Source organism: Ahaetulla prasina, chromosome 2, assembly GCF_028640845.1.
Source record: "Ahaetulla prasina isolate Xishuangbanna chromosome 2, ASM2864084v1, whole genome shotgun sequence".
Classification (NCBI taxonomy): domain Eukaryota; kingdom Metazoa; phylum Chordata; class Lepidosauria; order Squamata; family Colubridae; genus Ahaetulla; species Ahaetulla prasina.
This window is the reverse complement of record NC_080540.1, coordinates 145,696,824-145,713,253: the sequence shown is the minus strand read 5'-3', so window position 1 is coordinate 145,713,253 and position 16,430 is coordinate 145,696,824. Positions and strand designations below refer to the sequence as shown.

At 38.1% G+C, this 16,430-nt stretch overlaps 1 protein-coding gene across 1 annotated transcript in view; it reads left to right on the top strand.

Annotated features, from left to right (window-relative positions):
* The first annotated feature begins 16,236 nt into the window (after positions 1–16,236).
* Positions 16,237–16,430, top strand: part of HELZ (helicase with zinc finger) — a 144,100-nt gene continuing 143,906 nt past the window's right edge. The window contains exon 1 of the mRNA XM_058166099.1: positions 16,237–16,308. The gene's annotated coding sequence lies outside the window, so the exon portion shown is untranslated. The remainder of the gene's footprint in view (positions 16,309–16,430) is intronic.

Genomic DNA, 16,430 nt, shown 5'->3' with positions numbered 1-16,430 from the left:
GTTAACACAGTTACCAAAAAAAGTCTAAAACATTGCTGATACTTCATTGTGTCTTGATGAAGAATTATCTAGACTGTTTCAAGTAACCTTACAATCTAAACTGAAAGCAAAATGTAAATAAGTCAAACTGGTTTTCTAACCTTGCATTCAACTAGTAAATAGCCATTTAAGTTTTGGCTCGTAAACTTGAAGGTCAAATTTTAAATGTACAGGCCTGCAGAGTGCTTTATGCTGCTACTAATTAATTAATTGATTGATTGCCATGTTCAAGTACTGAGACAGGCTGTTTCCAAACAAACATGTTTTAAAAATGGCACTTAAAACAATATAAAGTGTGCATAGGTAAGTGCCTTGGATACATTGAGGTTAATGCTTTGCGCTTGCATTTTTAAAAATTGTATTCTTTTACATTATTTGGCAACTTGCAAATTTTCATTGAGAGATTGTGATGTGGCATGAAGCAAGGGGTGGACTCTGCTATTCTAAAGAACAAATTGCTCCAACATTGGATCGTAGCCTATATAAACAAACAAAAATAGATATTTATGTTACATGTTTTATTTCATTTTTGCATGGTATGATGTAAATAGAACAGTTGCTTGTACAGGCAAATTTTGTTCAAGCTCATTCTGAGATTCACTATTCCATATAAGAATTGTTGATAGTTAATCTTTATCATCTGTTCCTGTTGTATCTGATGATTTTCTATCAGAAACTTGAAATGAGTTCACAGAGCTTTCAGCGATCTCGTGATCAGAGGTTTAGACCCTGGGCCCCAGTTAATGATTTTTTTAGAGAGAGAGAGATGCCTCTTGTAGAAGAGGAGGATGGAAAGTGATATTTCTGAATATTCTCCTCCAACCCCCTTTAATTTCCTTGATATAGGGAAGGTTAAGAAAGGGCAGTGGATCGTTTCCCAGAAGAAGGCAGTCATCCCAACCTTGTGATTAAAACTTAACCTTTAAGTGCTGTGTCTTGCATGCAATGTCTTATTAATGTAAAGAAGGACCAGAAGATGCAATACTTGACATAAAGTGCTTGTCCAGCATGTTATGTGTGGCTATATTGTGCTACCTCATGTCATGATACGAGCCCAGTGAGTATCTAAAACCATGCTTGTCTCATTATGTATTAAGGTGTGCAACACTGAGAGATTCATTTCTGATCCACTTTTACTAAAGTTGCACGTGTTGGAAGGCCAATGTCAATTGAATTCTGTTGCCTTTGCTACATAGCAAAATTTTGTTCACTGCCTACGACGATTCCAGAAGATCCCGCTACCTGATAATTTAGATAACTTCTCTTGGATTCTTGTGCCATTGTTCAGTTCATACAGGATTATTCTACAACATTTAGAAAAAAAATTCAGTGGCAAAAAAACAACAACCAGAAATTATCTACCCAAATCCATAGTTCTGAGGATTTGAACAAATTCCGATTGCCCTTTTCTTTCTACAACATAATCCTAAATTCTGAGCTTCTGTCTACCATAACAATGATGCCTCCCATGCTCTTTATATGACAGTCAACTTACATGATAAATATTTTAATTTTCCTTGTGATTTCTTTTGTTTTTTCTAAAGGGGTCTAGGACAACTTGATGCAGCCAACTTAGCATGGCGAACTTGCCACATCCAACTCGCCATGGCCAACTTGCTGCGGGTCAATTGTTCCACAGCCAGTTGTCCCGTATTGAGTTGATCATGGTGAGTTTGCCAAGTTGTTTCATTCTGTTCTAGAGAACATTTTAAACATTCATCCGAGACATGCATTCCATTACGTCATTGCTTAATCAAAGTTTGCTGAATAAACCATAATTGGACATGACTGCACTGTAATTTTAAAATTCTTGTGGCTGGGATCCCAGAACTTGCCAATTAAACCAACTGTATTATCTATGTATTGTGTGATCCAGGTGAAAGTTAACATCTACTCCAGCAAGATACTTTTCTAGATTTACAGACTTATAGCAAACTGAAAAAGCTCTTGATTTGAAGGCCGCCTCTGTATGATTCCTGTATACAATATATTTGAAACCATGGTGGGAAAGTCACAATTTACTGAAATAAGCTGGTAGGTACAGTATTCCACCTTTATCTCTTTCTCTAATAAGCCTTGAATTAGAACTGATTCAACTGTAAGTGAAACTGATCTAAGTAGCAAGTCCTTAACAATGTCTTGCATGGGCTGTATATTTTCTATAATACATAAAGCTCATTTAAAGATTGTTTAGTGGAATTTGTATCCAAAAAGAAGGATACAATCAACTGCTGTTGATTGCAAACCAGACAAGTATTGCTTTATAGCAGGGGTGAAATCTACTTACCTTCCTTACCAGTTTGAAAGTGTGCGTACTTTCAACAGGTTATTTCCTAGTTAAAATCAGGAAGTACCGACAACCAGGCAGGTGGGCGGAGCCTTGCGCTGTTCTCAGAACCACCTGCCACCATTGCTACCAGTTCAGTCGAACCGGTAGCATTTCACCTCTGCTTTATGGGTAGCCTTAGTAAAAACAATAGTGGTTCTTGCCTTCATGTTTTCCTGTGGAAAGCAGCTAACATACGTGCATTATGACAACTTAAATCTGCATGAGTCAGACTGGAATGGTGTATTAACATGCAAATCCTTTTTCTTCAAGAGCTGATGAAATCCCATTGAAGTTCCATCTTTAACTAATAAGATTCAAACTCATTTCCATTTCCAATGCAGTGGAATAAATTTCAAAAGAAAGGAATTGTGTATTAAGTATAATTTTGGTGAAAAAATGAGACAAAAACTAATTTGAAAAGCAAGTTTTTTAAAAAACAAAAATAGCTCTAAAATGTTCAGCAATTGCAACTACCCCACAGTTTCTGATTATCCATCAGCAGAATATCATTCTCAGTGTATACCACTACAAACCTTTTGAAGTTATTGGGATTACAGTATCAGATAATGTGCTGAATGTTTATTACATTTATCTAGAATGAGATAAATCAGAATGCATGCACTGATTTGTCTGAGCAAGAGTGTAAACTGTTAGGGTGTCTACTTGAGATATAATTTTAATAAGGAATAGAGGAGTCTATGTTGTGGTAATTCCATGCAATTCTGTTGTGCTTGAATTTAAAAAAATATTAGATTTACTACTGACTGCCACTTAATGCTTCTAGACAGTTGCTAATTCTTTACACAGTACTTTGGTAATATTAGGTCACCTGATGACCTAAACCATGGTTTGGTTAATTGAGATTTGGTAAATGATAAATGGTTGGATTTGCAGAACATACTAAACCATAAACAATGGTTTGTAAAATAAAATGGCTGACTTCATGTAACTTTAGCCAAAATTAAATAAACTACATTATGGCTTAATATGTTGTGAGAAATAAATCATATAACATCTACTAGGATTATTTAGGTGTACATACAAAAACCACAAATTTTGCTTAAATAACAGCATAAAAATAGTATTCACTATAAGTTTTAAAAATAATGTGGTGCCTATTAAATGTTTTAGACAACCTCTCTTACCATTTTGAGTCATACATTGTGCTGTGCGGGAGTTCTGCTAGTTGTCATCAAAACATTTGATGGACACAATTTTGGTGGTCTTATTTTGCAATGGATAGCATTAGCAAGACAGAGTACTGATTTTTAAACAAGATTCGAGGTTTTGGGTATGTATACTTTCTAGAGTATAGTGTCACTTTTAATAGAACTATGTCTAAGGGAAGTGTTTATACATTTTTACATGTTATCGAAGAACATTTCCTGAAGTGATCTGGAGAACTTTGTATGCATTCTGTAGTTTCTAAAAGGTAAAAAGAGTATGGGGAAAATAAAACTTATACTACATTCCAACCTCCCTAAACCAGTAATACATTCCCTATACTTAATGATCTTTATATTTCTGATATATAAAATCTCTACCTTTATATCTAAATACTAGAATTGGGTGGAAGGGTAATTTGGTCCTGCAAGTCTAAATCTCTGTCCAAGTTATTGCACTAGGATAGGGGTCTGCAAACTTGGCTCTTTTAAGACTTGTGGACTTCAACTCCTAGAACTCCTCAGCCAGCTTTGCAGACCCCTGCGCTAGGATAGTCTCGGCTTCAACCCCGTGCAACTAATTCCAGTGTCAAGACTTGCTGTTAGCAAGAGTTGACAAAGATTAACTGATACCTTGTGTTTTGTTATTTGAAACCCTTATTCTTTGTTTTTTCAACATTTGAAAGAATGCGCTTGTAACCCTCTCTGTTTTCTCAAGGCTAAACATTCACAATTCATTCAATTTCTCAGTGGTATTTTAGTTGTCTTTGCCTGAACCTGTTCTAGTTATTCTGAACCTACTGAGATCAGCATAACATGTAACAAAAACCAAAAGCAAGGGTAAGAATAATTCTGTAGTATGAAAAGGCAATGTTTTTTTTAGCTTCAAAAGCTATATATGTTACCAAATTAGTGGTAAGTCCGTAAATTCTATTTTCTTAATTATTATTTTTTCTTCCATGGTACGTTGGGAAACTATTGTTAGTCTGCTTCCAAAATTCAGAGCTTAATAGTGGGATGGGGGGAAGCTTGAGGACTGCAATTGGCTCATAGCTCACAGGTGCCTTACTCCCTCCTATAGGTCAAATAATATAATTAGGAGTGGTGATTAACTACTTTCCCAAGATCCCTTCAGCCCCAAGGGAAATATACTTCTCAACTTGACTAAGTAATTATTTTCCTGACATTAACAAACTAAAGTACTGAGCATCAATTAACCACTGGTCCAATCTGAATAGCTTGCAGCCCAATAGTAAATCAATATTACATGACTCATTTTATGGCACCAAAGGAAACTAGGCAATTTGTTGTCTGCTTCCCCCTTTTCAAAACAGGTAACTGGGGTAATTGCATACTGTGAAATGTATGAACTTTAATATCAAACAAGGAGCAATCTTTCTTTACAGAAAGAAATGATTCTTTGTTCTCCAATCAAAACGTGGTTTGTAATTAGAGGTGGAGAAAGCTGCTGTGTATTCTTACGTTAAACTTTCTAGTTCAACGAATAAGCATGGTGAAATTAACACTCAATATACTGTCCTCGGCAACAGCAGTTCGCTGCAAACCCCTTTCTTGAATTTCCAAAATTTCCTTAGCTTGAAATAGTTATCAACTCCATTATTAAACGTGAGGTGCATTCTCACATTGAGTAAATTGGCAATTGAGCCAAGGCCTGAGACAGGAGGCTGAATTAGCAATAGAAATAGCACTTAGACTTACATACCGCTTCACAATGCTTTCTAGCCCTCTCTAAGCGGTTTACAGACTCAGCCTATTGCCCCCAACAATCTGGGTCCTCATTGTACTGACTTCGGAAGGATAGAAGGCTGAGTCAACCTTGAGCCTGGTGAGAGTTGAACTGCCAAATTGCAGGCAGCCAGTAGGCAGCAGAAGTAGCCTGTGTTCTAACCACTGCGCCACTACAGCCTTCACATTAGCCTTATGTTTCGTTTCTGTTCTGACCAGCTGGGTTCAAATTAAAATTTGGAGATACTATACAAAAAGCTAGCTCTTGAACAATCCATAATGCTGGGAAAAGAGAAGACGATGACCAGTGCACAATCCGCAGGTCCTTCTGAACTCCTGGCTTGTGTTTAAGGAACAGTAGTTGGTAGTCGTAGATCAAATTGAAATGTATGGACTTGAAATAGATTAAATTTCAAGTATGGACTTGAAATTCACAAGTGAGCCTTGATTTATTTTTTAATAATTTTACTAAGAATTATTAATGAAAAGAATAGAAACAATTACAAACTGCAAAAATCAAAACAAATCCAAAAAAGGAAAAGTGAAAGAAAAAACTTCCCCCTTCATCCTAGCAATTAAAGATAATTTTAATAGTTTATCGCCATCTCTTAAATTCAACATAATCTTTCTTCACTCAGTAGTTCGTCCCTTAAGCAACACAATCTAAATGTCAGTCCTTCCTTGTCAGCAAAAATCCAATAAGGGCAACCAATTATAAATATTTTTCATTTAGCCCTGATAAAAGTAGGCAACCTTGTATTCCTTTTCTAAGATTTTTTAAACAAATTTAATTCTGAGCCCTTCAAAAAGAGCGCCAGAGTTCGTTTTCTGTTCCTCTGTTTTAAGCCAAAAATCTTTCACAACTTTAATTATACAATTATATATGTTTTTGTATATTTAATAAGTAAAGTTTGTCCCTTGTTTGTCACTTCTAATAAAATCTTATTGAACTCTTTTGTATAACCGGTTAAAAAAAAAATACAAATCGGTTTCCTGGTTTAATGTTTATACATCTTTTAGGGAATAAATTATAGATTGGTTCTATTTGTGTGTCTATCTTTTTCCATATCTTCATTGCTTAATGGAATTAAGTCCCCCTTCAAAATAATTTCATAGTTATCCACTGCAACTTGTTTGTAACTCTGCCAATATATTTTACCAAGGAGTTTGGCTGACAAATATTCAAAGACTTCTATTATAGATTTCTACTCCAGTCTTTTCTTTAACCTCTAGCTCCCTCTAGCATCTAACCTTCAAGGTCCCCTTATCATAAAAAGATCCAAAACAATGGCCATTTCCCAAGGGAAAATTCCTTCTAATTAATTCAAAGCTATCATTCTAAATCAATTCTGGACCGTTAATCCTATGTAAAAAATCCATATTCTAAGCATTTTTGCCGCATCATCCAAAGATTTCCAAAAGTTTTAAAATCAAATTTATACCATCTTCCTCTTAAGGAAGAGACTCACTGATGAATATAGTAAAATTGGTCTAGTCATTAAGACACCAGGCTAGAAAGCAGGAAATTCAAGTGAATTCAACTTCTATTTTAGCCAGCTGGGAGATTTTGAGCCAGTCACTCTCTCAACCCAAACCCGCTCACTGGGTTGTTGAGGGCGGAATAGAAGGGTGTGTTGGATATGTTTACCACCTTGAGTTATTTGTAAAAATAATAAAGGTGGGCTTTAAGGTTTAAAGGTTTCCCTTGTCAAGTTGTGACTGACTCATGGGTGTCAAACTCGGGTCACATTGCCATCGTGGCGTTTTGTGATGTTTTTCCTATCTGGGGTGGGTGTGGCCTGTGCATGATGCATCTGGCTCGTGGGCTGCCAGTGTGACACCCCTGGTCTAAAGGGTCTTAATCTTTACGGTATAATAGAAAAAAAATACAATCAAAAAAGTGAATAAAAAATAAGGCTAAGTCAAACTTAATGTCCTTAAAAGCTGCTTCATGAATGTTAGCTTGATGTAATCTTGATTCCTATCCAAGTCAACTCCAAAATGAACTGCAAAATGGCAGTTTCTGTGGTCTACTCAAGAGGAGCAACCGTTCAGAGTCAGGTGGATAATCTCAAAAGATTTCTCCTTCCTCCAGATTTTGGTATCCACCGTGATTTTCCTTGCAAATGCAGTCCTGCTCTCAGCAGGATATCAGTTCTCCACGGCACTCGCAGGAAATGGCATACTTGATCTTTTGGATTATAAAAAGCTCTAATTTTCATATGTTCTGGTATACAGTCTATTTTCTTTGGCTCTGAGAATTACAAATTACACTTGTAGAGTACAATAGTGTAAGAGCAATTTGTATAGTTGTGAGTCACTGTAGAAGATAATTATGCTGATTTTTAATTCATATCAAAAGCAAAATATGTTATTCTCCCAATATTTTGGCCTGGATCAGTTCCATAGCTTTTTATGCATCTCCGTGACATACCTCTCTTTAAGTGCTCAAACTGCATTGTTCATCTTTTGAAACTAAAACGTCTCCAAAGTATGGCAGAGTTCAACCTGCCCCTACCATATCCAAGGTTTGTTATTAGTTTACTTATCTTGACCCCAACTTGATATATGACCTAGACATTTCTTCCTCTGACCTAGAGATAGGAAACTAGGGCATCCAGCAAACATGAAAATTGTGCCAGGAACGAAATGTGTTGCAAGCAGGCACCACAGTGCCTATGCAGTGTCCAAGTGAGTTATTTAATTACCTACAGTTTCTATAATGGAAATTGTGATTTATTTTGCCTGACCTGTTGACTTGCATATATATAGAGAAACTCGACAAATTAAATTTAATCTCTCTCTCCCTGCGGCCAAGCTTCATATGTAAATTCTTATATTCTTCACAATAAAAATGTTTGCACCATAAAAATACAATAAAGTACGTCAATTTTCAGGGTTTTAGTATAGATCTGTTTGAAGACCATTTCAATCTAAGACGACGGCAGAGGAAGAAAAAGTATTTGCAGTAGCAGTTTATCGGCATCTGTCACAATTTGGAATGTTTCTGTTTTAGATTCAAATATTAACCATTGAAATAATTTAAAAAAAGTTTAGCCAAAGCCAAAGTTTTGAAGGTGGATTTTTTTTCCTCAACATTTATTTCGTAATTGGATTTCCACACCATTCTCATCATTATCATCTATTGATTGATGGGGTCCAATGCAATTTTAACACACTTTTTCTAGATCATTATTGTCACCCAAGGTAGCATACCAGCATTAAAATCCGAAGGATGGCACCCACTGAAAAACTGCAAAGGCAAGAAATTAAGTGAATAGAAAAGGAGAAAATCAGTTTTCCCAAGCTACAAAGAAATGGTTAGAAATGTATTGATATTTCTTTTTACAGGTAGTCCTTGGGGTATGACCAAAACATCTGTTGCTAAGCGAGACAGTTGTTAAATGAGTTTTGCCCCGTTTTATGATCTTTCTTGGCACACTTAAATGAATCACTGCAGTTGTTAAGTTACTAACAAGGTTGTAAAGTAAATGTGGCTTCCCCATTGACTTTGCTTGTCAGAAGGATACAAAAGGTGAACATGTGACCCCGGGACACTACAACTGTCAGAAATATGAGCCAGTTGCCAAGTGTCCACATTCTGATCATATGACCATGGGAACGCTGCAATGGCCGGGTGAAAAATGGTATTAAGTCACTTTTTTCAGTGCTTTTGTAACTTTGAATGGTCACTATAATGAAAGATTGTAAATGAGGACTCTTCAGACTTGGCTGACCTTCCCCTGGTAGTGGACTTTTTTGAATCACGATTTCTGGCTTTTGTTCCTATAGCCCACGGGTGTCATACTCGATCGCGTCACAGGCCAGATTGTGATGTATTGTGATGTTTTTTGCCTTTGCGGAGCCAGGGTGGATATGGCCTGTGTGTGGTGTATCTGGCCACCTGTTTGACAGGCCTGCTATAATATCAGGCTTTTGGTAAATCAGTCAACCCAAGTCAGGTATTAGTAGCAGAGAAGGAAAAGCGAGTTTCCAACAGCTGCTCTATTGCTCTTCAATGGAAGGGGCCAGGCTAGTCGCACACCTTTGTCATCATATTTTTTTTCTAAGAGGCAGGGGTGCAGTTTCCCTGAGCCCTCAGCATCCTTAATTGTAGTTGCTCTAGCTCCCACCTGATCAGGCTTTTTACTTATTTGATTTTTATTCCACCTTTATTCCACTATAAGTAACTCAAGATAGTGAAAATACATAATACTCCTTAGTTCATTCAGAATAGAATGGACTGGAAGCAACCTTGGAGGTCTTCTAGTCCAGACCACTGCTCAAGCAGGTGACCCTAAACCATTTCAGAGAAGTGACTGTCCGGTCTCTTCTTAAAACCTCCAATGATGGAGCATCCACAACTTCTGAAGGCAAGCTGTTCCACTGGTTAATTGTCCTCACCGTTAGGAAGTTTCTCCTTAATTCCAGGTTGCTTGGTGCCTGGTGCCACTCTAGCCTGGTGCCTTAACTGCTAGACCAAAAGCTTAGGAGTTGCCTGAGTTCCAAGCATTCTTTCTGTGCACTTTAAAGCCCCCTTTTTCTCCTCGTGCTGTTCCCCCCCCACTTTTTTTCCAAATAAAGGAGTAGGTTCATGCACCTAAGCCATGATTTTTGTTAAGAAGCCACAATGGCTTGTTAAGGAGCCACAATTCACACAACACTTTAAGACCAAACCTGTCAGATCATATTGTGACTTACTGAGATACATGACTCCATGATTAAATCAAACAAGGCACATTTGTCCTCCAAAGAGACACTTACTTTGGGGTTTGTCTTTGCATTACACATTAACCCATGTTTAACTAAACATGGTATTAGTGAATTAATGCGATTGTTTAGGTTTGCGCCATCTACTGAAACACAAAGCAGTCAACTAATATCTTTATCCCACTTTGAATTCAAGGACAATATCACTAACCAGTGCCTCTGGATTAAATGTCTGTTAAAGTTTATACTCCTGAAACCTTGGAATTTCCAATTGCTTAAGGATGGACCCTTTCATCTTGACAGAAGTAAACTGCAGGTTCTCAAGAACCGCAGGCAAGCTGGAACACAGATCTTAGCTATGTTGAGACATGTTTACGCAACTGGAATTACTGAACAACACCCAGAATCACAAGGGGTGTCATGGCAGGGCAACTGATACAAATATCATAAATCAAATGTACTAAATATGTTATTCTGTATTGCTTGCCAGAAATTATTATTCCCATTTTTTACTAAATATCCTGGTCATTCCAATTTGTTTTATCTCAAGAGGTTATGATCAGATCAATCTGATTTTATTCTCTTGACCACAGTCAAGTACTGTTCTACAGTCTGCACAGTAATAAACTCTAATCCTTTTTAGATATTTTCAAATAATTATATTTTTTCTTTTATCTCAATTAATTGTGACTTTTGGGATTTAAATGCTGGTCTAGGACCAAATATTGATTTGATTTGATTTGAAGTACTATATTTTTCGGAATATAAGATGCACTCCTCTCCCCCAAAAGTGGGTAGAAATGTCTGGGCGTCTTATACACCAAATGTTGCTGAAGCCCCGCCTACCCGCTGGCCCCCACCCTTCAACTGTTTTCGGCCTCCGTGCATTGTGTTTTCGGACTCGACATGCCCTGTAGCCAGATGAATACCGATGGATGCTGGTAGGCAGAGGCAGACTTTTTTTTCTTGTTTTCCTCCCCAAAAACTAATGTACACACTCAAAACACACTCAAAACCATAGAAATGGTGGTGGACTTTAGAAGAAACCCTCCCATACTACCACCTCTTACAATACTAGACAACACAATATCAACAGTAGAAACCTTCAAATTTCTAAGTTCTACCATATCTCATAACTTAAAATGGACACCCAACATCAAAAACATCATCAAAAAAGCACAACAAAGAATGTTCTTTCTGTGCCAACTCAAAAAGCTCAAACTGCCCAAGGAGCTGCTGATACAGTTCTACAGAGGAATTATTGAGTCTGTCATCTACACCTCTATAACTGTCTGGTTTGGTTCTGCAACCCAAGACAGACACAGACTTCAGAGGATAATTAGAACTGCAGAAAAAACAATTACTACCAACCTGCCCTCCATTGAGGACCTGTATACTGCACGAGTCAAAAAGAGGGCTGTGAAAATATTTACAGACTCCTCACATCCTGGACATAAACTGTTTCAACTCCTACCCTCAAAACGACGCTATAGAGCATTGCACACCAGAACAACTAGACAGAAGAACAGTTTTTTCCCAAACGCCGTCTCTCTGTTAAACAAATCATTCCCTCAACAATGTCAAACTAGTTACTAAGTCTGCATTACAATTAATCTTCTCATTGTTCCTATCACCCATCTCCTTCCACTTATGACTAAATGACTGTAACCTTGTTGCTGGTATCCTTAAAATTTATATTGACTGTTTCCCTATGGCTATCATTAAGTGTTGTACCTTATGATTCTTGACAAATGTATCTTTTCTTTTATGTACACCAAGAGTGTATGCACCAAGACAAATTCCTTGTGTGTCCAATCCCACTTGGCCAATAAAGAATTCTATTCTATTCTGTTCTGTTCTGTTCTGTTCTATTCTATTCCAGAGCGTCTAATACTCTGAAAAATACGGTAATTATAAGGTACAACATTTAAAAATGTAACTCTTAAAGTTGGTACTATATAAAGAAAAGAGCTGATAAACTTTGATACGTGAACAATGTTGATTCACATTACAATTGAACAGCTAGTTAGAATAATAAGTGAATTTCTTGTACATGAAGGATTCATTTTGCAGGAAGCATCCAGTCTTGTAAATTTACAAAATACAAAACTGAAAATTGCTTACTATGATTTGAAGCTTAAAATTTAGATAGTTCTTGAAGACAATTTGTCAACATGTATTTGTAACTCTGAATTCTCAATTCTCAATCGTGTGTGTGTGTGTTTGTATGTATGTGTAGATTCCATGTTCAGAAGTTATGTTATTAGCCGTTGATGTTATAAACCCTGACTGTATCTGAGGATGCATCTATGGCAAGAAAGTTCGTAAAATGGGGCAACATTCACTTAACTATCTTGCTTAGCAACAGAAATTGTGTGCTGGATTGTAGTTGTAAGTTGAGGGCTACCTGTATTTGTTCCAGATACTGAGGGCTTCTTAGTAACAACTGCCTTACCCGTTTTAGAATTCTATGAAAATGAGAAGAAACATAAACTTATTTAGAAACCTCGGAAAGTGCTTATCGTGAGAGAAAATAAAAAGAAATGACCGCAGATACTGCTCTTGGTTTTAGATCTGCAACACCATCAATGTAAAAAATAACCTATACATTTGTGCTAAAGTCTCATGCACCAACTCTTTCACTTGCAGGAAACTGCATGACATCTTAGAGATTAAGTGATAAGTATGACATGCTGTTTGTCTTTAAGAATTTGTTATCCTTGAAAAGCTGGAGAAAAATAGCTGGAGGTTAGTCTTTCGGAGCAGCAGGTATTTGCTACTTAGCTGAATTATTTGATATACCACTCGATGAAAATTCATTTTAGTACCATCAACTAGAACTACTTTTAACTCCTAGATGCAGCACATGCAATAAACATTTATAAATAGCAAAAAAACCCACCACCCCACATCTAAGTCAGACTCCGGATGGCAGGACAACTTAACTGCTATTTCCAATTTATATGAATCAGTCGCAAAATGGTTGCAATTTCTAGTCAGTCCAAATTTCTCATTTTGGAAAAATAATTTTATGTATTAATAATTGTATGAATGCGCACATACTACTTGTTCCTATTAGGCAAGGGAAGTCAAGATTGATTTTGAGCATCTTTACAAACCCCTTTTTGCTTGGTAGGCAGCTCAGGAGTCGATAGGAACCCATTAACCCTTTCTTCCCAGATACAGGTGGTAGTCGACTTACGATCACAATTAAGCCCAATTAAGCTAAGCAAGACATTTGTTAAGTGAGTTTTGCTCCCTTTTACAACCTTTCTTGCCTCAGTTAAGTGAATCATTGCAACTGATAAGTTAGTAAACCAGTTGTTAAGTGGATCTGGCTTCCCCATTGACTTTGCTTGTCAGAAGGTCACAAAAAATGATCACATGACCCTGGGACCCTGCAACCTTCATAAATATGAACCAGCTGCCAAGGGTCCAAATGTTGACCATATGCAAAGATTGTTAACTGTGAATAATGGTCACTAGTCACTTTTTTCAGGACCCTTCTAACTTTGAACGGTCACTAAACGAACAATTGTAAGTTGAGGACTACTTGTACTTGCTACTTAGCTGTATTATTTGATATACCACTCGATGAAAACCATTTTAGTACCATCAACTAGAACTACTTTTAACTCCTAGATGCAGCACAGTGCCATACAAATTTATAAATAGGGGGGAAAAAGAAACCCACATCTAAGTCAGGCTCCGGATGGCAGGATGGCTTAACTGCTAGTTCCAATTTTATATGAATCTATTGCAAGATGGTCGCAATTTCTAGTCAGCCCAAATTTCTCAGAATCAATTGCATTTTGGAAAAATAATTTTATGCATTAATAATTTTATGAATGCACAGCTCTCTATTTTTCCCTGTTAAGCACAGGAGGTCAAGATTAATTTTGATTGGCTCTACAAATCACTTTTTCCTCACTAGGCTGCTCAGGAGTCAATCGGAACCCATTAACTTTTTCCGCCCAAAGACAGTTAACGCCAAAACGGTGGCTTTAAAAACCGGGGTAGAAAGCACCGATTCTACCAGCCTACCATCTTGCCTTCCGCCCTCCCTTTTAAATCCCACTGCTCGGGGGCCCAAACCACCCTATCTTGAATAGAATAGAGGGACCCTGGAGGTCTTCTAGTCCAGCCCCCTGCTCAAGCAGGAGAACATATTCCATTTCAGAGAAGTGACTGTCTAGTCCAGGGGTCTCCAACCTTGACAACTTTAAGCCTGGTGGACTTCAACTCCCAGAATTCCCCAGCAGTTTTGCTGGCTGGGGAATTCTGGGAGTTGAAGTCCGCCAGGCTTAAAGTTGCCAAGGTTGGAGACCCCCTTGTCTAGTCTCTTCTTAAAACCTCCAATGATGGAGCATCCACAACTTCTGAAGGCAAGCTATTCCACTGGTTAATTGTCCTCACTGTTGGGAAATTTCTCCTTAATTCCAGGTTGCTTCTCTCCTTATTACCGGGAATAATACGCTGTCTTATATTTTTTTGAACCCTGAAATAAGTGCTTGGCTTTATTTCCATGCACTCAAAAGTCCAATTGGGCTTATTATCAGGGGGTGTGTTATTTTGGGGAAAACAGGGTAGTTTCCAACCATTATTTCTTGTCCTGCCCTCTAGTGCTTTGGAGAATAATTTGAATAATCCAGGCTGGTTCCAGTTTATTATGGAATGAGTCCAACTCAAATTTTAAGGCTGGGAACATCCTAGATTCAATCTATAGAACATGCTCTCATCCTCTTTTTTTTTTTTTAGTTGTGAGGTTATATTTGTGTCCATTAATTCTTTCCCACAAAGTTGCCCCATTTATCATATGATTCTTCCAGAAGGCCATTACTTTCAGAAGACAGCAGGTATCATTGGGTCAATTGATTGGCACTTTCAATCTCATGAGTGTATTGTTGGTACCCGTGATGGTGCTGTAGACATCTGGATTCGTTGTAGAATTAGGTTCCCGTGTTTGCATCAGTATCCAGTTGTTTCTTGTTGGGTGTGAAAATTATTAATTTGACCCCCCTCTTCTTTGTGGCAGCCCCTCAAATACTGGGACACTGCGATCATGTCACCTCTAGCCTAGTCTTCCTTTTCTGTAGACTGGCCACCTCTCACAATACTTGACAACACAGTATCAACAGTAGAAACCTTCAAATTTCTGGGTTCTATCATATCGCAAGATCTCAAATGGACAGCTAACATCAAAAACATCATTAAAAAAGGACAACAAAGAATGTTCTTTCTGCGCCAACTCAGTAAGCTCAAACTGCCCAAGGAGCTGCTGATCCAATTCTACAGAGGAATTATTGAGTCTGTCATTTGCACCTCTATAACTGTCTGGTTCGGTTCTGCAACCCAACAAGAAAAACACAGACTTTAGAGGATAATTAGAATTGCAGAAAAAATAATTGCTACCAACCTGCCTTCCATTGAGGACCTGTATACTGCACGAATCAAGAAGAGGGCCGTGAAAATATTTGCAGATCCCTCGCATCCTGGACATAAACTGTTTCAACTCCTACCCTCAAAACGACGCTATAGAGCACTGCACACCAGAACAACTAGACACAAGAACAGTTTTTTCCCGAAGGCCATCACTCTGCTAAACAAATAATTCCCTCAACACTGTCAGACTATTTACTGAATCTGCACTACTATTAATCGTTTCATAGTTCCCATCACCAATCTCTTTCCACTTATGACTGTATGACTATAACTTGTTGCTGGCAATCCTTATGATTTATATTGATATATTGATCATCAATTGTGTTGTAAATGTTGTACCTTGATGAACGTATCTTTTCTTTTATGTACACTGAGAGCATATGCACCAAGACAAATTCCTTGTGTGTCCAATCACACTTGGCCAATAAAGAATTCTATTCTATTCTATTCTATTCTATTCTATTCTATTCTATATCCAATTCCTGCAACCGTTCTTCATAATATGCTTTAGTCTCCAGGCCCTTTGATCCTTTGAACCTACCAACCATCTTGCCTTCCACCATCTCTTTTCAATCCCCACTTGCACTTCGGGGCGCCAACCACCCGCCGCCTTTCGCTCTTTCCCCACAGAGACCCATCCGGCCGCCACTTTCCTCCCTCTGTTAAGTTTTCCCTCCGCTCCGTCCGATCCGGGCGCGTGAGGGGAGAGGAGGAGGGAGGGGGGAGGGGGGAGTGGATGGGACGAGGAAAGGGGCGGCGAAGCGCGGGCGGGGCGGGCGGGGCGAAAAGAAGGGGAGGAAAAGAAGACACTTTTTTACCCACAATGCTTTGGGAGGACGTTGACAAGTGGATCCAAGATGGCGTAGAAAGTAATGACAGGTAAGTCAGGACTTCCCTATTCGCTGGCTGGGAAAAACGAAGGGACGAAGGGGAAATTTCCGCCGGGGTTGGGACCGGGGTGAGAAGCTTTCCGAAGCCGCTTGGGAAGCGCCGGGGAGGCG